The following is a 22816-nucleotide window of genomic DNA, read 5'->3' on the forward strand; positions in this document are numbered from 1 at the left end:
CAAAATTTTAATTTTGTGGTTAGGTTATTATAAAAGGTAACGCTGAAAGCTTATGCCTTGCACTAAGTTCGCAAGCTCACCTCCAGGCGTACGCAAAAACGCTCCGAGGACGCAGTTCTGATAGACGGATGACGGATAGACGGCCCACTTTAATACTAAGGTACATACATACATACATACATACATACATACAGTCACGCCTGTATCCCATAAAGGGGTAGGCAGAGCTCATGAAACTACTAAAGCTTCAGTGCCACTCTTGGCAAATAAGGGGTTGAAAGGAAATGAAACTGTGGCATTGCAGTGACAGGTTGCCAGCCTCTCGCCTACGTCACAATTTAACCCAACTAGTAAGGCACATATCTAAATAAATATTACATTTCAAGTATTAGAGAAGCAAACTAATATTAATAACATACAACATATACAATCACGCCTGTGTCCCATGAAGGGGTAGGCAGAGCACATGAAACTACTCAGGTTTCAGTGCCACTCTTGGCAAATAAGGGGTTGAAAGAAAAAATAATTAAGATAAAGAAAATGATTAAGATATTAATAAATATCAAATAAATGTCGTTATACAAAGAGTGAAAAAAAAAGCGCTGGTGGCCTAGTGGTAAGAGCGTGCGACTTTCGATCCGGAGGTCGCGGGTTCGAACCCCGGCTCGTACCAATTAGTTTTTCGGAACTTACGTGCGAAATCTCATTTGATATTTGCCAGTCGCTTTTCGGTGAAAGAAAACATCGTGAGGAAACCGGACTAATTCCAAGAAGGCCTAGTTACCTTCCGGGTTGGAAGGTCAGATGGCAGTCGCTTTCGTAAAACTAGTGCTTACGCCAAATCTTGGGATTAGTTGTCAAAGCGGACCCCATGCTCCCATGAGCTGTGGCAAATGCCGGGATAACGCAAGGAGGAGGATGATGACAAAGAAAAAGTGACCAAGGCCTCCATGTGTTCCGAGCTGGCATCGAACCAGCGTACTCCGTTTACCGGATGGATGCCAACACAATAGTAGGTACTGTGACTAGGTACTTAAAAATACAAGTTAAAATATTTTCTAGGAAAATAATTTAATTTATTCTTAGAGCAAACTAATATTATTGCATAAGGTACAGCGGGACAAATTTCGACTCGGGGCCAAATGTAACTGGTCCATTTTTTCCATGTTTTTAAATGTTTACATTATTAAATAGAGTGTCCACCGGTTATATATTATGGTAGGCGTGTTCAGTGGATACAGTCATGTAAAACTCAACATCATAGTGAAATAATGGAAAAAATGGATCGGTTACAATTGCCCCCCAGTCGAGATTTGCCCCGCTGTACCTTATGTCCTTTAAAAATCACACTGAGCGGGACAAGGATAGAAGGAAACTCAACAACGTCCAGGAAAACTAACCTTCACAGCATCATCAACATTCGCGTGCCCTTATCCCATTCACTTGGGGTCGGCGCAGCATGTCTTCCGCTTTCATCCGTCATCTCATCATTCACTTGCTTCCGCATCATATCATCTCTCACACAATACATCCACATTTTCCTCGGTTTTCCTCTCCCGTTACTTCTTTCCACACTCATTCGCAATACCTTTCTCGTCACATGACTTTCATCCCTTCGCCACACCTCGGATACTGGCGATCAAATATATGAAAGAGGCGCGATCCTAGCACATCAAATATATGAAAGAGGCGCGTTCCTAGCACACATTAAGATATGCTACTTGCGCTCAGTGCAATATTGGCGATTTGTTGTTTTGGCTATAATAATATGTATAATTAATAGTATACTTACATAATTATATGATTGTTGTATTGTATAACATTACCGCGGAATGGAATAGGTATCGAGACAAACCTTATTGGTTTAACGATACTGTGTAATTGCTTAGAGATTTTTGTTTGTAATTACATAAATAAAAATAAATAATTCTAAGCTCGTTTAGGTGAAAGGTATGACAGGTTGACTGTTCACGTTTTTGACAGGCGGTAACGGATCAGCGCTGACCCCTGGGTCCATTTCGTGGTAAACCCGTCATACATTTTTAAATATTAATTTTAAAATTTATGTCATACTTATGTAGATAATTATGTGTTTACCATGAATAAACTATTGAATCTGAATCTGAATATTTGTGACTTTTTCTGCTGGTCTGGACGACTTTCGCTCTCTTTCCAATTTAATCAAAAGTAAAAAACTACGAACGTTCCACAGCTCCCACACTGCACAATCTGGTAAATCAAACTATACAATCAATCGGGTAGCGATTGGATACCCCATTAAATCAATCTGCTCGTAGCGGGGATTTTCTGCAGAGTCAGAAGCGAGTCTGGCCAATTTGGATTTATACTCGCACGAGAATGTTATTTTTAAATCATATAATTTGAAAGGTCCAAACCTGGTCATTCACTGAGAATCAGAAGTCCTAGACGTTAAACTTTCGTGAGACATATTTAAATATTTAATCAATAAACGGTTGTAGGTACTCGTGTTATTACATCGCGGCCGCTAGGCTCCGTGAACTGAGTAAATAACCCGAATCATTTTGCAACAGTCGCGATATAATAACGTGAGTACAACCATTGTTTAAATATCTTGCCGGTCCCATAGTGGATACCCCCCTCCCAACTGAGGGGGGACTGAAATCTTCTCGAGGCTGAGGCGTAGGGTTAGAGCCGGCGTAGCTTTATTTGACGTTCATATGCGCATTGTAATATGCCTACTTGAAAAATAAGGATTACCATTATCTTGCATAATTTTTTTTATCATATTTTACCTTCGCATAACAACGCTTGGCAGAATCCTCTTTCCGCAGAATGACTTTTTGCATACATTTCTTGGCATACTATCATTTTGCAGAATTATTTAAAGCAGAGTAATACCATGGCATAATGGTAAATTGTATAATAGTCGTATAATCGATTAATTGTATTGTCGAAAATTGTGTCGCATTCTGTCATTTCGCACAATTATCTTAGGCAGAATAATACATTGGCATAATGTTGATGCGAAGAATAATGTTACTTATGTTTTATAATTTTTTTACATTAAAAAGGGTTTTCTAGTTTACTCACTGTCAACCTAACACGCTCCTCCTCGCTTCGCTCGTCGTCGCACCTAAACGGACTTTGTGACATGTACGATTTCTGTGTCGTGTGAGTATTTTGTCCGGATGGGGGTTTTAACCTAATGTACATTTCTGGCAACATGACTAAATAAATTCGGTGCAAATTAAATTACAGTCAGCAACATGAGTATTATGCGACATAAAATGCTGCAAAATTAAAGTCGACGATATTAGCAGTATGCTATTACTAATTCGGTGAAATGTTATGTATACTATATACAATTCTGCTATATTAAAATCGACAATATTAGTATTCTGCTATCCAGAATTCTGCCAAATGAATGATATGCGATATGACAGTTATGCTATTTGTACAATTATGCAAAAGTATCATTCGGGTAAAAATGTTTCTGCGAAAGCTGCTATGCCAAATGTATTTCGGACAATCGATATTCTGCAAGATAAAGGGAACCCGAAAAATAAATATTTCATTTTCATTTCATTTTTCATTTTCATTATCCCAACTGAAGGTTTGGGAGCGAGAAATGGAGCGCAGTATCTTGGGTGTCACAAGGATGAACCGCATCAAAAACACTACGCTGCGCTTGGTCTAAGCGCAACAGCGGTGAGCGGCAGCCATACTTGCGAATGAAAAGTCCCATCGCTGTGTCTCGCTCCAATGTATGGCCGCCGCCCACCGCTGTCATGGCCGGGCCGTAACCCTCATAGCTGACGTAGCGGAGAAGACCGCTAGGCTGAAGTGGGACTAGGCAGGTCACGTCTGACGCATGCATCAGGATAGGGGGCTATTTAATTTATATATTAATAACCACCAAGTAGGTAGATGCCGACAATCAAGCGGGGACGTGGCACGCCTAGGCGAAGATAATCTAACTTTTGAAATTGTGATTTTAAGATTAATTACACTATGAAATATGTTTAATCGCTTGGGAACGACAACTTATTAAGTACGCTGTTATAGCATTCAAAGGCCCAAATTACTTCAAATAGACAAATCCAGATAAACCTAAATTATACCTTCAAATAAATTAAGTAAATCATTAAATTTCATATCCCCACGTGGTTTCACGAAAATGTACAGCTTAATTTAATTATAACAATACGAGCCAAAGTTAAATTCAGTGGAAAATGGTTTAAAAACAATTTGGTAGAAACCCAGTGGTTATTTGACGTAAATGATTTCAACACAATCTCATCGCGCGAGAAAACCGCTGGTTTTTTGATATCTTTAGATGGCGAATCAATGAGGAGTTTTTGTCATTTTGTTTAGGTTTTGAAATATTTAGGGTCATTATGCAAAGTCTTAAACGTAATACCAATGACAATGTTATCAAGTAATTACTTACAATAGTAACGATAGATGCGTGTAGAGTAGTTTGCAGTCCAATGAATATTTATATTACCTGAAAAAAAAAAATTTGGTCAAACATCAATATGCATTAAAAAAAAATGTGCATCATTTTTATTTTATAGGACATTCTTACACAGATTGACGGAGTCCTGAGGTAAGCTTAACAAGCCTTATGTTGTGGGAACTCAAACAACGATACATAATATATACAAATACTTATATACATAGAAAATGGTGAACAGAACTTCTGGGCGAGTTCACTCCATCGTAGGCCACGTCTTTGCCTTTGGCTAGTCTGTAGTCATGAGTAAGCCCATTCATAAAAAAAAAATCCATGGCTCAGGTACAAATATTTCTGCTCACCAAGTCACCAATCAATCAATCAGTCATTTCCAATCATTTATTCGTAATAAACAACATACAACACATATAAAACAATACAAGCACATTCAAAAGTTAAAATAAAAAATAATAATTAAAAAACAAAGATAAAAAAAAAAACACATTGATATAATTGTTTACCACGAAATGGTCCCGCCTCAGCGTAATGCTAACCACAGGGTCAGCGCTGATCTTCCGGCGACACCACACAAATAAACACTCGTACTTACCGGGATTCGAACCCAGGACCGCAGCTTAGCTAACCGTTAAGCCAGATCGGTCGACAATCTACAGCTAGTACATCGAAAATGTTTGTCATCGTTTCTATAACAAGCCTGGGGTAGTGCACTTGCGTGTTCCCACGCGTGTTTATGCATCATCAGTATGCAACTATGCATAGTGCATCCGTTTGACTATGACGCCGTCTTGGATTCAATCAATTTGTAGAAACTCGAACACGGGGATCATGCATGAAACATGAGATTGGCAGGATTATGTTTGTGTGTTTATTGTACTTAAGCACCTGTTTCAATTTAAAAAAATAATGCGTGGAGTCCCTCCGCGCGGGAGAAGTGCCACTTGATAACATTTAACGCAACGTAACACTGACCGAGTGCTACGCGCTGTTGGAACAATATATTTCACCTGTAAGGTCACAAGTCGGATCCTTGCCTAACGCACTAGTGTTTTTATTGTTAAGTATTAAAACAAAATTAAATATCAATTGCTTGGTAAAATTATGGCACAAAAAAAACTGTTTATTTTTTACATAGACTTTATCGTGTGTTGTGATTTCTTCGGCTTTATTTATGCAGAAAATATGCAAATCATACAATCTACTTGTCAAACAATTCACATAAAAACTGTAAATGCAAGTACACATAGATAAGAGGAGGGGGGTGGGGGCGCTATTTATGCCAACGTATAATCAACAAATAGGCACAAGCTGCAGTTATCGCCTCTTTCTACGTATAAAATAACAATAAAAAATATTTTATTTTTATTTTATTTTATTAAAATAAACGGAACCAATAACGAAGAAGACCGTTTACTAAAATTAAATATTACTTTTCGTATAAAGTCTCCATTGACTAGGCTACAAACATATCAAAACCCCTCTCACACACGACTGCTATTTCCCAACCCCGAAACCCCTAATCCGTCCGCTTAAGACTCCGCATTAACTAAATTAGTACCCTTTACCACCCTTTAACTTATCAAATGTATGGACAGACATCAAACGCGTAAATGAGTTGGGAGTTGATAAATAGCTAGGAATTCAATAGGGCTGTATTAACTAATTTGGGGTTCTGATGAGTGGCTTTAGACCGTACTAAGTACTTAGTACATTTCAACTAACCAAATTATCTATCCAAATGAGTTGTTTCTTGTACAAGAGAGCAAAAATACTAATAAATATATATAAAGTTTTATTATTAATTTGACTGTGTTGTCACTGTTTTATATTTTATTTTAAGTACATATTTTATCCTCTATGACCAGCCGGCGTATCATGCTTCTAATTTTATCACTTATCCACGTGGATAAGACTTCTTTCACGCTTTGGCAAGTATGTCAGTGTGAGAGTGACAGATGTCTTATCCACGTGGATAAGTGATAAAATTGGAAGCATGGTACGCCGGCAGGCAGGCAAGTATGTTGCGCGATAAATGATAAAACATCTGGCCATCCATATCGCACTTACACTGAGATAGGGACTGCCCGATGGTAGCGTGATACACGATAAAACGTCAGACGTACAAATATGTAGTGCGGAAAGGACGGCCTGACGTTTCATGCGACCATGCCTGCCTGCCTGGACTCATTTTATGCTGTAACGAGTGGCGAAGACAGGGGAGGCCTTTGTCCAGCAGTGGGGAACAATATAGACTACCTATTCAAAAAGACAGAATGCGGACAGGGTTCGGCCGTACTGCCCATTTCAAACTTTTGTGGCTGGATTGATTGCCTACATGTGACTGTGGTGCCGAATCGCAAACTGTTCAACACATAGTTCAGGAGTGCCTTCTCAGAGAGTCCAGGAAGTCCCGACGACCTGATCTCACTCACTATGACGCAGCTCAATGGCTGAGAACCTTGGACATCAATTTGTGACATACTTGTAGTGATATCTATTATATTTTGTATACCTGTGAACTTATGACATACGATTAAATAAAATAAATAAATTATGGTTTTGAAATTATAATCACGGTGGCTGTGAACGAACAATAAAAAACTATCTACTGCTACAATAAAAAACTATAATCTCTGTTTCTTAATTTCATTTTGAAGAATAAAAACAAGCTTTCGAAGTCTACAAAGTAAACTGGTAAAAAATGTTTTATCTCCAACTAAACACATAAGGGCAAACTTCCAAACACAACTCCCTTAAATTTATCACCCAACTTCCGCAAATCCTTCTCGCTTTAACTTTTTTATCCGGAAACTTCATATCGTACGTTATATCGCACTTTATATCGACAGTCGATACATCACCGCGCTTCGTTTCACATCGTCCCAATTATATCAACGGTTTTATCGAGCGAAAATGGATTGGAAATTTGTGAAACTTATTTAAAATGCGCCATATTGTAGACAACAGTGCTGAAGCAATGTAAAAAAAAAAAACATCCAATTTCATTTTAGACATAAATACAGGTCGTACTAATACTACAAGGTATGGAGGAAAAGTACCCTAATCATTTTAGATATTATTGTTTATATTATATACAATAATATACAATATTATATTGGATATTTTGCTAGATATTTTGCAGAAAGACTTTTAATAGATATCTTTAAAGTTATAAATAAAATATATAAATAAATATTGGGGGACACCTTACACAGATCAACCTAGCCCCAAAGTAAGCAAATCTTGTACAAAGTTAAAAGTTAGTATATAATTTAAAGATATTCTAAATAAAGATCAAAAATAGACAGACAGGGCGATAAATGTCGCTACCTTTTGGGCCCGCACAGTCTGAGACCATCGACACGAGAAGAAGAAGTGAAATTTGTTTAGAAACACAAAATTTCCAGCCGCGTAAATTGTCCCCCTGTCAACTGTGTTTTTTCATCTTTTCAGCCGCGTAGCGTCTGGCCGCCAGGGCCGATCACCAATTTTGCCGATATGCCGCCCCTCTTATGATCAACATATCTAGATTATTTGGTCATTATAAGTGCGAGTTGTGCTATCGTTGTAAGGGCTCCGTACACCACAAGAAGGGCTTAAGCGCCTCGATTTTTGAAGGCACGTAAATCATTTTTGAGAATAATCGATATTCTGAACAATTTCTAAAAAAACGAAACGGAAATTAATTTAGGTACATTTCAAGAGATTTGGTAACTCCTTTCAGCGGCAGAGAGTGTGAAATTTGAGTTTTTTTCTTTTAAGTCCGACTTAAGCTTGACTGTAGATTTATAATAGGCTTTCCTGTGTAAACAATCCATAGATTGAAGGCTATCTCGTGTATTTTTTTGTGCTATTTTTATCTATTTTCTTAAATTACTTGACTAAAAATTATTTGAGAAAATATTTTTGAAATACTTATAAAAAGCTCTTTCATTTGATATGTAACACAATATAGTTTAAAACACTTTAATTTTTAATTTTCATTTTTACCAACCAAAAGTGACCCCAACAATTAAATTTTCTTAATTTAAATTGCTTGTCCGTCTTTGGGTCACAGGACATATGTGTGCCAAATTTCAAGTTAATCGGTTCAGTAGTTTTGGAGAAATTAGGCTGTGACAGACGGACAGACAGACGCACGAGTGATCCTATAGGGATCCGTTTTTCCCTTTTGAGGTAATCCAAACCAATAGCTTTTTGTCTTTTGTTCCTACTAAAGAAGATGGTCAACCAAATCTTGGTACTAAAAAAACGGTACCAAATTTGAAAAATAGAGGGCTCAGCGGCTAGTTAATTTCTTGAAACGCGTACCTTGACGTTAGCGGAATCATCGACGAGCCATATCCTGACACTTCAAAAAGATATTGAAAATATAGGGGCGAAGGTTGAATTCCCATAGAAAATTTAAATTTCGCGCCTTTTTAGGGCTCCTTACCAAAAAGCTACAAATAAAAGGCCCTTATGGTGCGACTCTGTCCGTCTGTCTGTCACATTATTTAATATCTCGAGAACTACTTATGCTATCGCTTTGAAATTTGCAACATCGTTAATCTCTACAAATTGAAAGTATATATTTTTTAAATGTATTAATATTAATTACAGAAAATGGCCAAAATGAAAGGGGGGAAAACTATAAATTTCAAATTTACTAGGGCAAGTGGGGTATCGTTAGAAAGAACTCAAACTATACATATCAAAACTATTTTTTTCATAATTTTTTTTTGTGGAAAAAAATGTTTTTGGAGAAAAATGTGAACTTTTTTTTTAATTTTTAAAAAAATCCTTCCAGATTTACATTTTCAATTTGAACACTCTTGCGGGTGTTTATTGTACCTGTATTTTTTACAGAATAAAAATGAAAGTTTTTGCTTTCAAAGAGAGGAAAAATGGTTAAAATAGGTTCACACAATAAACAATTATCTCATAAAAATCATCCTCCATACTAGCTCGCACACATTAGTTTACTTAATTTGCCGAAAGATATCGCTGTACGTTGAACGCTCATTTCCTACATCGCGTTTTTCCTGATATAATGAGATCGCTTCAGGAGCGTCCTTACATGTCGTAAACTATTGAAGTCGAGTCGTGATTTTCTTTGGACGTTGTCTAACAATAAAATTGTATATTAAAATATTACTTATGTGGGAATTGAGTCTTGAGGGATTTACTCAAGTTTGTAGAGTTATATGAATAACATTTGATGATTCAACTATTGAAAGTTTGTACGGAACCCTCGGTGGGCGAGTCCGACTCGCACTTGGCCGGTTTTTTTAGTGCTAAAATTTGGTTGACTGTCTAATATTACTCAGTGGCCTTAGCACTAAGCTAAAGTATTTTATTACCTCTAGCTCGGAAAAGGCTTTTTTATTCTTTAAAAACAGATAGCAAAATCGCATTTTATCCACAAGAGTGCAAAGAATATTTGAAATCCGAACGTGTCATTAGTTACTTTTTTAAATATAATTTCTTGTAAAGGCATGTTCCAGACAGGACAATTTTGTCCCTGTGCTTAAATTGTCTCAACAAATCATGTGATGCGAACGTAAAAATAATTTCATATCGAATTGTATCCGACTAAAAACATAAAATTCAAACAATTTTATAACATGATTTTACCATAAGACACTTGAAATCGTACAAGAAATTGTATTTTTGACTCTTCCATTGTACTTATTCAGAAGTTCAGAACGCACCTTAAGTAACATTGCAATCTCAAAACGCGTGAAACGGAACGCACTCAAATATATTTTTCTTCTTGATTCTTAATTTGAAACTTTTGTGGTGTCGGTCGGTGCATCGTGGAAATTGTAACAAACGCAAATTGACTTAGTTCCGTGCAATTATGTTCCAGTTGTTTTTATTGCGTGTTACACACGGGATGCAAAGTTATTTTACCTCGTGTGTATTGCAACACTCTCTACGCTCAGGATTCTAATTTTGAACTACTCGCTTCGCTCAGGATTCTATTTTCGAACCACTCGCTTCGCTCAGGATTCTATTTTCGAACTACTCGCTTCGCTCGTGGTTCAACCATAGAATCCATTCGCTAGCTCGTAGTTCAACCTTTCGCTAATTCATGTTGCAATTCCACACTCGGTTAAAATACAACTTTGCTCCCTTGTATAACAAATAGCTATTACTTACGCACATAACATACGAAAAATATTTCTAACTTGGAACAAAACTATTCAACATTCAATTCAAATTCAAAAATACTTAAAATAGGCACTTACCCAATTTGACAATAAGTGAATTGAATATCAATCCACAAATAAACTTAGCACTAAGAAGTAATTGCAGTTTTTAAAATTGAAGCTTCAGAACAAAATGACGAATTTTGTTTGCTCAACTCAAGTAATCACCTGTCGTAAGTATATACAAAAATGTAAAACTCCATTCATTACAAAGTAAGGCTTAACAGTATGAAGATAAGGTGTTTTATCGTGTAATATAGCTGCCGCTTAAGCTCTTTCGCCATAGTTTTTCGAACATTCGCCTATAGTTCGTGGAAGCTCGGCGGCTGCTCGGCAGCGTGCGGCCGCTCGCGCCCCCGCCCCGCGTCCCTCGCAGCCGTGGTGCATTCGGCGCCAGCACGAAACAGAGAATTGGCGCGTTTCTCAGCGCGATTTGAAAAATGGTGGTCTTATAAGTTACAATTTTATTTATTAGTAGGGTTCCGTAACAAAAAGGTACAAAGAAACACTTATGGTGCGACTCTGTCTCTATGTATGTCATAATTTTTAATTGCCGATTTTGCCGCCCCCTGTCATGTGCCGCCCGGGCCGGCCCGGGCCATGGCCCCCTATTACTGAATCCCCCCTCTGTCTTCACTCGCTACGCCACTGCTCAACTGAATTTGTATAATTTATGTTTGACAAAATAACTTCTAGAGTCTTAATTGAATGAAACAAAATAAGTAAATTTCACGCATGAGGACCTTGTCACTTTCTCCTCATTGGTGAAACATCTGCCTTAGGCATTCAGTAATTAGGTAAAACAGACCTAGGCTTATATTTAGTTACTAGCTTCGCAACAGATGTTGGCGACTGTCTTCTTGTCCTCTGCTTGTCTCGGCCAATATTGAGCCAATTCAGCTTTCATAACTTTAATATTTTTCATCACACTCGCTCGTAAACAGTGTTATTACATACCTGCATACTGATACGTAATGAGCTATTTTACCGCCTTATGGTGGTAACGGATAAAGTGAGTACCTGGGTAGGGTCTTCCACGACCTGTCAAAATTGACAAGATGGCGGACGAATGTTCGAAATGTCAGCGTAGGTATTTCAATACATATAAGATTATTTATTTTTAATTGAATTATTACGACTGTGTAAAGAAACTTCATGCGTTGCTCTGTGAAATAAAGGTTTATTTTTAACGCTACAAGTATTATTTGTATAACATGGTAAACTACTATAAAATAACGATAGGTACTGACCTGTGAAATAAAGAAACGACATTTAAAGTCCTTAATATCCACAGTCACTCATCTAATTAAATATTTTACTATATCGTCTTGCACATTTCAAATATTTTTACATTTTATCCCATTGACGCATGTCATGTCACAAGTGTCATGTCATGAGTCTAGGTCTATGCCAATTCTAAAAAGGTAACGAACATAGGTTACCTTTTTACATCTCCCCCTGGAAGGAGAAAATTTCCAATAATTTTCGGTTTAATATTTTAGCTACTTACTCCTCGCCTTCTTGAATAGTGCCGTGACAGTGGCACGGAATAAGTTTTGTAATATGAAAGAGGTTGGACTCTGTTTTCCTGTGTCCTGTATCTATTCTAAATATTGAATTTGAAATTTTTTCAATAATTGCAAATGGTCCAATTTTAAGTTCTCCTAATTTCTTTCTATTTAATTTATTTCCATTTTCAACATATACCATGTCACCAACATTAAATTCAAAGAATTCTCTGTTTCTGTCAAACAACTTCTTATTATAGTAGTGTGATTTTCTTGTATTTTCCAAAGCTTCTGCTCTGTCCCTGATCCATTCACTATGCGATTTTTTCTCTCTTAATTCATTAGGTAATATTGCAACATCTGTACCATTTAAAAGATAACTTGGAGAAAAACGGGTAACTGAATGGTTGGTTTCATTATAATTTTTCACACATTCGTGCGCTACTGTTGTCCATGCTCTTTTGCTGCCGTTTTCATTCATCTTGCACCTTATTTTATTTACCAAAGTTTGATTCAACCTTTCATTTAATCCATTGGAAAAAGCCGAGTCTACCGCTGTAAATACCAATGGTATACTTTTGCTCTTCAAAAAAGCTTTAAACTCACTTGAGTTGATACCTGGGTACTGGTCTGTAAGTATCATACCAATATCTTCAGTATCTGATATATTTTTGACCAGTTTTATAAAGTCATTTGCATTTTGTGTCTTCGAGGTAGAAATAAATGCGTATCTAGAGAAATGATCCACTAATAGGTGAAGATATTTCTTCGTTGATCTTGAACCACCAAAACCTCCAATGGTGTCTATAGACATGATTTCGAATGGTTAAGTAGCCGGGCCTAATTGTGACATAAATCCATATTTCCTTTGTCCTCTCGACTTATTCTTAATGCAAGTTTCACAATTAGTGCACACCGATTTTATATTCTGTGTCATGTTTTTGGCTGTATAAAATGGACTAATGGTTTTCTGCATTTGCCCTATTCCAATATGACCAAAATCGCAATGTATGGTTTTTATAAGTTTTATACTGAATTCTTCGGACAAAATAATTTTTTCTCTTTTTCTATCTTTTTTTAAGTACACATTGTGCCTTTCAATTAATTTTTCTCTTTTATTCTGTATTTCTTGGTTTTTTTCTTGATCTTTTACAATATCTTCTAAATTAATCAAATTAACTACTTTTAGCTGTTCGTCTGTATTCTCGTATGGTTCTAATACAGGATTTCTGCTTAAGCAGTCGGCCTCTAAATTTTCCTTTCCTGGATTATATTTTATTTTAAAGTCATACTGAGATAAGTAATATGTCAAATCACCTAATTCTTCGTCAGTTCTTGATTTTAAATTCATGTTTTCCAATGGTTTGTGGTCTGAATAAACTGTAAATGGTTTGCCTATTAACCAGTATTGCCAATACCTTACTGCCTCTTTGATGGCTAAGCATTCTAAATATATTGCCTTTTTCTTCTTCTGAGCTTCATTAAGTTTCTTTGAAAAATAAGCGACGGGTTTTTCTTTACCATCAGGTTGTATTTGTTTCAAAATAGCCCCAACGCCTTCTAACGAAGCATCCGTATAAATGTTTATCGGTAAATTTTTATCGAATATTTCCAATACTGGTTGAGAACATAAGAGATGTTTTATTTTTTCAAATGCATTTTGACATTCAGCTGTCCATACAAATTTCTGGTTTTTTCGCAATAGATTGTGCAATGGGTTTAGTATTATTGCACTCTTCGGAATATAATCATGGTAAAAATTAATTTTTCCTAAAAACTGTCTTATATTCTTCTGCGTTTTCGGAACAGGAAAATCTTTGATCGAGGTCAAGTTATCTTTCAATGGTTTAACTGAATTGTTTTGTATTATGTGCCCCAAATATTTCACTGAATCAGATGCAAATGTACATTTTGTAAATTTTAGTCGAAATCCCTCGGTTTTGATTGCTTCCAGCAACTTTGTTAAATGTTCAATGTGCTCGGTAAACGTATTGGAAAATATAAGGATGTCATCGATGTAATTTACTGCAAAATCCGTCAGTTTGTATTTTCTCAATATATTGCTTAAAATTCTTTGAAATATTGCTGGCGAGGTCTTTAATCCAAAAGGAAGGCATGTCCACTGAAAGTGCCCCTCCTGAGTAACAAATGCTGTTTTCTTTCTGTCCTCTATACGTAAAGGAATAGACCAAAACGCTGAGTTGATGTCAAGCGTCGTAAAAATTTTACAATTTCTAGTTTTTATCATTAGGTCGTCAATCAATGGAAAAGGCTGAGCTTGCGGTATTACTATTTTGTTTAAGTCTCGAAAGTCGATACATAATCTTGATTTTTTATTTTCTTCTCTCTTAAACGCCAGTGTGACGGGTGCAGCAAATGGGCTATATGATTCTTCTATTAACTTGTTGTCAAGCAACTTCCCAATTTGCTCTTCTATCTCTTTTTTATCTTCCATAGTACATCTGTATGGTCTTTTGCTGCAGTACTTGTCCACTAACAAGTCTATTCTAGCCTCATAGCCATTTACAGTCCCAATATCGTATTTATGCCGTGCAAAAACGGATTCATATTTACTAATCAATGCATTTATTTGAGCCTGTTGCTCCTTATTCAAATGATCGATCTTTATCTTAAAATCCTCTTCCTTTATATGTTCATTAAAGTTAACATAATATTCTTTTGTAGTGTTATTTTGATCGTGATCAAGATTTTCCAACTTGTTTAGGACTTTTTCTTTATTAGTAACTTCTATTTTATTATTATTGTTTGTGTTTGTACCTAGTACTTGATGAATTTCTAAATTCTCGTCTTGCGTTAATCTAAATATTTTTATTAGGTCCAAACCGATTATAAAATCATGTTTAAAATATTCTTCATCAACTATGCATATATCAACATATTCTTCTTTATTAAAAATCTTTATTTTTAGATTGGTCAAGCCATCTGTTTTTTTAACACCACCAACTGTTACTAAGTTTTCTTCATTCAGTTCGTTTCCTTTTCCTTTAAGGCTTAAAAGCTTAGCATTTATAATTGAAACGACTGAACCTGGGTCATAAACCGCATTAATCGGATATTTATCATTCACTAGTAATTTGACCTTAATCAGTGGTGTAATTATTCGTTTTTTGGAATAGATTCATTCAATTTTGCCTCTATCAATGCATTATTAACGTGTTTGATAAAGTTCTTCTTCACATTGTCATATTCTTTCGTACGGAACCAACATGATGTCTCAGGGTGATAACGAGTGCCTTTATTTAAGCCTTCACAAATCTTACATGGCTTTATATCCTCGTTCTTGAAATTTGTTTTTGAAGGTTCATACTTTCTCTTAAATACAAAACTTTTTTTGCTGACCATACTTTCATACTTGCTTACTTCATTGAACAACTCAACTGTATCCTTCAATGCTTCTCTATCAATCTTGTTTAATATGTACTCCGGCAAACCAACTGCAATGAGGTCTACCAATGTGCCGGAATCTATAGACTGTCTCATATCAAGTAAAAGCTTTTCTTTTTTTATGGCGTAATCTAATAGTGACCCATCTTTATATTTATACAGTAATGCATGTGTAACTGGACTCCAACCTTTATTGACAAAAGATTCGCAAATTTTTTTTCTCCACTCAGACCACTCTGCATTCATAGTTAGTTTTATAACCATGGAACTGTACCAATCTGCACAACTTCTATCCATAAAGAGCCTAAGAACTTCGATCTTCTTTTCATCTGATATCTGGAAACGCGCACATTCCTTTTCATAAATATCCATCCATTGAGCTGTATTAGAATGTTTGCTCGTAAACTTTTCAATCACAAACTTTTCAGCAATGTTTTTTAAGCTCTGTTGTCTACTTTCCTGTGTATTTTCTATTAACTTTTCCAACAACTTTTCCAAATTATTTGTTGCTTTTGCATCAGCAACAGCAGGTGGAGTGGAAACAGACTGATCCTGTTTTAATTCCTCTAAATATCTGTCTGCAAATTGTACATTTCCATCCTCATCCATGTAAATATGCTCGAGTTCTTCGTTTAATGAGATCCAAACTCTTCTTGTTTGGTACCTCTTTGACAAACTATTTTTTACTTTAGTATATGCAGCTGTTTTCAGCAATTCTTTGTGATGACCGATGGACTGTAAATTGTAACAATAAAATTTCATTCTCCTTAATAAAGTAATAAATTTAAGAATGCAAGGCGTAGGTTACGCCTTCTACCGCCCTCTGTCGGAAATCGGCAGGAAGTCATCGACCGTGAGCTGTCTGATCCTGGATCGGCCTTCCTCGCCATCTAGCGTGGGATAGCTGCACTCTTGTATTCCTCTATGGACTTACGTGGATCATAGTTGCCATTTTGAAAAATAGAAGTAAATCGTCATCGGGCGTTTGCCTTCCTTCCTTTTATTCGTAACCAGACTTAATTATGGGTTTTTTTTTAAGCTCCGCGTTAATCGCGAAGAGTTTAGTATTATATTTTATTGTTGACTTAATTTCCATTGAACGTCCGGAGCCGGCTGTTTGCGGTGCGAGCCGATTTAGGCTTGGCAACACTAGTCCCGTCCAAAATGGCGAATGAGATGGGATTTCTTTTTGCCGGAGAGAGAGTTGAAGGGATATCGTTGGCCCAGGCCAAAATCGGGCGCAATCGCCCGTTTGAGTGAGTTTCAATAGTGATTCGGTTGTGTATTTCTTTTTAGTTGGTTAGTTTCTAACGAAGCGTTGCATATTTTCCAGCCCCGGAATCGGACGTGAATAAAACCATGTTCTGATGGTGATAGGCGACGCCCAGCGTGCCCGGATGTCGAAATAGGTGCAATTTTGCCCTCTGCTGGCCCTTTCTCCATCAACGGTAAGTCATACATTTTTTAAACCTTGTTGGAAGCCAACTTGTTCCGTAGGTTATGTATATCTTCCAAATTAGCAGTAGGTCGTTTCACGGAACGCGTTGTCGTTCGAAATTTAAATTCCAAGGTAGCCCCCGTGTCCTGCGGGCGGTATAAACCCCCTTACGGGCACCATTTTTAGGAATTTTACTTACAGACTGGTATAACCATTCCAGGGTTCACGCCGCGTCGCCTAAACCTCGCGCCGGCCGCGAGAGGTTCCCCTGGTATCCCGGTAACTTGTGGGCAGCAGATTGCTGCTGTTCTACCTACTCCCGACGTTTCACCCCAAGGCTGCTGACGTGGCAGTTGTGGTGTTTCGAGGTCAGATCTTTCCACGTTTACTTATTGACTGAATGAACCGGCCTTTCGGTTCTGGCGCCCTTCCGTGTAACTACCTTAATATATATTGACCGCTGTATCCGTTTCTACCAGTAATGATAATTTAGAGCTCGCTGACCCACGTTTGTTCCCTTAAAATATAAACTCAACATTATTGTTCTCGTGAGCTAGCCCTCGGCAAACAATTGTTACCGTGTATCTAGGATAACAAATTAGCATAAACAATTTAGATTTTTTTCCTGAATTCAATAAATACCTGGTTCCTCTTCAACTGTTGTTTGATTTTTTTTTTTTTGGCGTTAGCTAAAGGAAACCCCCATAAAATTAAATATCGTAACAGTGTCAGCCCAACGTGGGCGTTATATCAGCGAGCCTCTTTAGTCACATTGTTAGCTAGAGGAATTTTCTGGTAGAAACGGTGCGGCTTGTATAATTGTAATTAAGTAGGTACTTTTGTTTTTTTTTTAATTCTAAGTAATTGTGTGTCATTGTAGCTGCAAGTACCTCTTAATAGTTGTGCGGAATTATTTCCGATAATATTTTCAGTGTTTGGAAAGATAGTTTTTTTTTTAAATGCTTACTACTAATTACATACATTACTATTTGTATAAATAATTTTATTCTTTTATGGGTTACCGGGACCCAGTGTGGAGTTGTAACAATTTTATTTCTATTTTTTTTTATATTTAGAGATTGTATGCATTTTGGGTAACCATAACTAAGGTGCCTTAATGTTAACGGACGGTTGTGTAAAGAAAAAGTGTTACGTTTTAAATTTAAAAGTTGATAATGTTATTATTCTCCCTTCGTGGGAGGTTACAGTAATTATTAGTAGCGGTTATAATTTATTACATAAATATGAGTTTGAATATCATGTGGCAATGGCCACCTTACTATAAATATTTCGGTAATTACTTACAGTGTTTAAAATTTGCATGTACTATTTACTGTATCATTTGATACAGGATGTCTTTTCATATTGGACTGTGGAGACTTCAAATATATAAATTTTTTTTTTACTTTGAAACATTATGGTTAACGTTGGATGTTGAATAGTTAGAAAAGGTGCATCGTTTTGAGATGGACAGTTATGCAGAGGTGTTAAACCTTATAATTTAAGTTAACTTTATTAAAATTTTATTCCCTTAGGGAAAGTTTTTGTACTTATAAGTAGGTAGCTAAATAAGTATGCACCTCATGATAAGTGTAATGGGGGAACAACGTCGGTCAGCGGAGCATTTTTTTTTAATATTATTTTCTGGCGGAGATTTAAATTTAAAATAAAATTAATATTATGTTATTACTAATGGGTGGTGCAGTGTGTGTATAGTCAGGCACATTTATTGCTGAGGCGTTTCTTAACTTTTTTTTTATTCATAAAATATAAAGTTGAATCTTATCTTGGAGTTCAAAGGCCAAATAAACTGAGAGTTATTTGGTACTTATTTCTTTTGCTTTTTCCCTTTTTCTCGACTTAAATCGAGATTATTTTTTACCTTTAGCGACGTTTACGAAGTAGTCGGTTACTTGCTTACCAGTTTATCGGTGATTGTGTTGTGTGTTTGTCTCGATGGAGGCAGGCGTTTTTCCTTTTATGTGTTGTGAGTGGGAGTTCTTACGTTGTGTCCAGATGGTACGGTTACGTCTGTACACAAACGTATTACCTTTTGATGTTTGGTGGTGAGTGAACGATTTAAAAGTTCTCTTCACGTAGTTTTCTGGGTGCTGGCGTTTTAAACCAGCATTCCAGCTTCACTGGCTGGTCGGATTCTTGCGGATTTAAACGGAGAATTCTTAATAGCAGTGTTGTGTACCCTTGTTGACGCTTTGCGGTATGGCTTAAATCATATGCGTGAACGTTGACGTTCTTTTGTGTTGTCGGACCGACAGACTTGCGTCGCCTGAGACGTGGTCTGTGCAGTCAACCTTTGTATGTATTATGTTGTGTCGAAACGTTCCGTCCTGTGTCGTAGATAGACGCAGCCGGTAGATACGCTTCGTTGTCCTGGTGTTATTGTCTGATTTTCGTATTCTTAGCTGTCACCGATATTAGTTAGGGAAATTTCATTTAGCTATAAGCCGTCTTCCGTTATATCGCTTGGACGTACAGCCCGCTGTCTGGTACAGCTCGCTGTGCCGCCAAGAAATATAGACGATGCGACGTTTTGTAGTAATTTACTTAAAAAAAAAAAAAAGGTATTCTTATCTGGTTTAGTGCGTGGGTTCGATTTTGATGGTTTTTTTTTATTATCGATTTTAGATTTCGAGTTGTAGCTGTTATATTACCGATATTTCCTGTAGTTGGAGCTGGAGACCAGCTCAAAATTTTGCCTACGTCAAAATTTTCTCTGGGGAAGGGAGTATTGTAACAATAAAATTTCATTCTCCTTAATAAAGTAATAAATTTAAGAATGCAAGGCGTAGGTTACGCCTTCTACCGCCCTCTGTCGGAAATCGGCAGGAAGTCATCGACCGTGAGCTGTCTGATCCTGGATCGGCCTTCCTCGCCATCTAGCGTGGGATAGCTGCACTCTTGTATTCCTCTATGGACTTACGTGGATCATAGTTGCCATTTTGAAAAATAGAAGTAAATCGTCATCGGGCGTTTGCCTTCCTTCCTTTTATTCGTAACCAGACTTAATTATGGGTTTTTTTTTAAGCTCCGCGTTAATCGCGAAGAGTTTAGTATTATATTTTATTGTTGACTTAATTTCCATTGAACGTCCGGAGCCGGCTGTTTGCGGTGCGAGCCGATTTAGGCTTGGCAACACTAGTCCCGTCCAAAATGGCGAATGAGATGGGATTTCTTTTTGCCGGAGAGAGAGTTGAAGGGATATCGTTGGCCCAGGCCAAAATCGGGCGCAATCGCCCGTTTGAGTGAGTTTCAATAGTGATTCGGTTGTGTATTTCTTTTTAGTTGGTTAGTTTCTAACGAAGCGTTGCATATTTTCCAGCCCCGGAATCGGACGTGAATAAAACCATGTTCTGATGGTGATAGGCGACGCCCAGCGTGCCCGGATGTCGAAATAGGTGCAATTTTGCCCTCTGCTGGCCCTTTCTCCATCAACGGTAAGTCATACATTTTTTAAACCTTGTTGGAAGCCAACTTGTTCCGTAGGTTATGTATATCTTCCAAATTAGCAGTAGGTCGTTTCACGGAACGCGTTGTCGTTCGAAATTTAAATTCCAAGGTAGCCCCCGTGTCCTGCGGGCGGTATAAACCCCCTTACGGGCACCATTTTTAGGAATTTTACTTACAGACTGGTATAACCATTCCAGGGTTCACGCCGCGTCGCCTAAACCTCGCGCCGGCCGCGAGAGGTTCCCCTGGTATCCCGGTAACTTGTGGGCAGCAGATTGCTGCTGTTCTACCTACTCCCGACGTTTCACCCCAAGGCTGCTGACGTGGCAGTTGTGGTGTTTCGAGGTCAGATCTTTCCACGTTTACTTATTGACTGAATGAACCGGCCTTTCGGTTCTGGCGCCCTTCCGTGTAACTACCTTAATATATATTGACCGCTGTATCCGTTTCTACCAGTAATGATAATTTAGAGCTCGCTGACCCACGTTTGTTCCCTTAAAATATAAACTCAACATTATTGTTCTCGTGAGCTAGCCCTCGGCAAACAATTGTTACCGTGTATCTAGGATAACAAATTAGCATAAACAATTTAGATTTTTTTCCTGAATTCAATAAATACCTGGTTCCTCTTCAACTGTTGTTTGATTTTTTTTTATTTTGGCGTTAGCTAAAGGAAACCCCCATAAAATTAAATATCGTAACATGTGCATAAGTAAAAAATAAGAAAATACTTGAGGAAACCTCAGAAATAGTACAACCGACATTCTTGCCAGGAGATTATTAAACGATTTTGTCGGATGTGTCACATACTACTTTTTAGTTTGGACATGGTTCATATAAAATGGTCGTATGTGTCACTAACGCCTTTTTTTATTGGACAATAGGTAATAATATGGGTCGCATGTGTCATTTACGACTAAATTACCTGTGTTGATCTGATGATGGAGCAGAAAGGTGGCCGTAAGAACTCTGTAATGAATCTATCACCGTCGAGTAAGGAGTTTTTAGATACGTCTCGGAGAGCAGTCGATGACTGTTGAAAGAAAAGTACAGTCTGTGATAAAAGCTTGTGCCAAAAATGTTTCTTTTTTGTGAAAAACTTATTTAAATCAAGAGTGAATAGACATCTTTTGGGTAAACATGCTTCATCCTAGACTGCATCGACACTTTCTATCAGGTAAGATTGTAGTAAAATGCCTTCCTTGTGTCTGTCTGTTTGTCTGTCTGTATGTGCTTGTGTCTAACTGTGGTATCGTAGCTCCCGAACGGATGAACCAATTTAGATTTAGAATAGAATAGAATAGAATAGAATAGAATAAACATTTATTCGTGAACACAGACAAGACAAAGAACACATAATAACAACAAGACAGAAAGTAATGAAGTGCCACGAAATGGCCTCATCTCAGCGTGTTGCTGGTGACTTCCAGCGCTGATCTTCCGATGAGACCATCAAGTGAGAAAGATTCACGGATTTAGTTTTTTTTTATTTGAAAGCTATGTTAGTCGGGAGTGTTCTTAGCCACGTTTCATCAAAATCGGTCCACTATGTCGCGGTCGGGGTTTTTTCCAAAACTTACGATTTAGTGGTACACGTATATGAACTCAATAACACTGATCATTGTTTAAACAGGATAAATGAGAAGGGCAGACACATTTTTCTGTATGATACACTTACCCGTATTGAACTTATTGCGCAATGCCGACTCTGACCCACTAGCCTCGTTGAGCTCTGACGACCTTACTCCCCAGGAACACAACACTAAAAGAAGGCTCTAGTGTTTTGTTTTAGGGTGCACTTTTCATAAAAGTTCCCCATTCCTTCTGTGTCTTTAAATCAGGACTGACATCCTACCTACCACACAAAACGAGATAAAATTCATAGCGCCTTTACGGTCGTATCCAAACCAGTCTACAACCATAACAAATGAATACATCAGAATCGGGTTTCTTGAGAAAAGTTGGAAATTATACGCGCGACAAAAGACTAACAAAATCAAGAACGAAAAACAACCAAGTTGATTTTACTTTGTTCAAGCATAAGTTCAGAGTTTAGTATGTCACGCGAAACAACTTGAAACAAAGTTAAATTATGTAAGTAGATTTATGAATGATTCGCATAACGTAAACTGGGGTTACTTTAAATCGTGGGGTAAAAGTGGTCACCGATTTCGGAACCTAAGATTTTAAACGCGTCTATGTTTTTAAAACTGGTTAGTTCAAGCGTTGTCCAATTATGTTTTTCTTAATACATTATTTGTATTGTTCTCGGAGAAGACTCCGGGAATTGTCCCCGTGGGTAGAGTCTGCTCCGAGACCGATGTTCCTCCACGAATTCAATTAACCC

The 22816-nt window shown here is 37.3% G+C and overlaps 1 protein-coding gene and 2 long non-coding RNA genes across 3 annotated transcripts in view; 2 read left to right on the forward strand and 1 right to left on the reverse strand.

Annotated features, from left to right (window-relative positions):
- LOC125238421 (alpha-2Db adrenergic receptor-like) overlaps positions 1-22816 on the reverse strand; it is a 767059-nt gene that overhangs the window by 315097 nt on the left and 429146 nt on the right. The gene's annotated exons all lie outside the window — the stretch shown is intronic.
- On the forward strand, positions 16312-17658 carry LOC125238424. The gene is made up of 2 exons (XR_007178444.1): positions 16312-17011; positions 17222-17658. It is a non-coding gene; the product is annotated as an uncharacterized LOC125238424 (long non-coding RNA).
- On the forward strand, positions 19203-21103 carry LOC125238423. The gene is made up of 2 exons (XR_007178443.1): positions 19203-20456; positions 20667-21103. It is a non-coding gene; the product is annotated as an uncharacterized LOC125238423 (long non-coding RNA).

The sequence above is a fragment of the Leguminivora glycinivorella genome, chromosome 23 (genome assembly GCF_023078275.1).
Source record: "Leguminivora glycinivorella isolate SPB_JAAS2020 chromosome 23, LegGlyc_1.1, whole genome shotgun sequence".
NCBI lineage: Eukaryota > Metazoa > Arthropoda > Insecta > Lepidoptera > Tortricidae > Leguminivora > Leguminivora glycinivorella.